The sequence below is a fragment of the Bos taurus genome, chromosome 27 (genome assembly GCF_002263795.3).
Source record: "Bos taurus isolate L1 Dominette 01449 registration number 42190680 breed Hereford chromosome 27, ARS-UCD2.0, whole genome shotgun sequence".
Classification (NCBI taxonomy): Eukaryota; Metazoa; Chordata; class Mammalia; order Artiodactyla; family Bovidae; genus Bos; species Bos taurus.
Genome location: NC_037354.1, coordinates 31,377,696 through 31,378,686, shown reverse-complemented (window position 1 = coordinate 31,378,686; position 991 = coordinate 31,377,696).

Genomic DNA, 991 nt, shown 5'->3' with positions numbered 1-991 from the left:
CTATGATCACCCCTATATTAGAAATAAAGTAGAAATATGAAGTGTCCTGTGTGCATGTGTGCTAACTCGCTTCAGTTGTGTTTCTTTGCCACCCTATGGACTATAGGCCACCAAGCTCCTCTCTCCATGGGATTCTTCAGGCAAGAAGACTGGGGTGAATTGCTGTGCCCTCCTCCAAGGGATCTTTCTGAGCCAGGGATCGAAACTGTGGCTCCTGCATTGCAGGCAGATTCCTTAACTTTAAGCCACTAGGGAAGCCCATTAAGTGTCTTGCATGAGTGAGTGAGTGATAGTCGCTTAGTCCTGTCTGACTCTTTGCATTCCCATGGACTGTGGCCTGCCAGGCTTCTCTGTCCATTAAATTCTCCAGGCTAAATCAATGCTAAATTGTCAGTGCTAAATGGTAAAGGGAAAATTTGAACCCAGACTCTGTTATTATTTAGTAAATGCTAAATAAGTCTTAAATGAATGAGCAATCCCTATCAGAATAAGTTTGAAATTCTAACAAATGATGGCTACACAGAACATACCTAGATTAGCCCAAGGTAGCTTAATCCACTCAGAATTGGTTTTATTTTATTTTATTTTTAAACTTTACAATATTGTATTAGTTTTGCAAATAGCGAAATGAATCCGCCACAGGTATACCTGTGTTCCCCATCCTGAACCCTCCTCCCTCCTCCCTCCCCATACCCTCCCTCTGGGTCATCCCAGTGTACCAGCCCCAAGCATCCAGAATTGGTTCTTAACTAGATAATACATTAAAAAAATTATTTTGAAGAGTTTAAAATTTTATAAAACTATTCAAAATAATTTTTTTAACAATTCTTTATAACAGTTCAAATTGATCTATTAAGTTCCCGTCAGAACGAGCTAGTTATATATGGTATGGACCTTTGTGTCAGTCCACACAGCCTTTATCTAGTTAAAATTTGTTCTGACAAAGTCAAGCTGGATTTATTTGCTGTAATGATTTCAAATAATTCTGAAA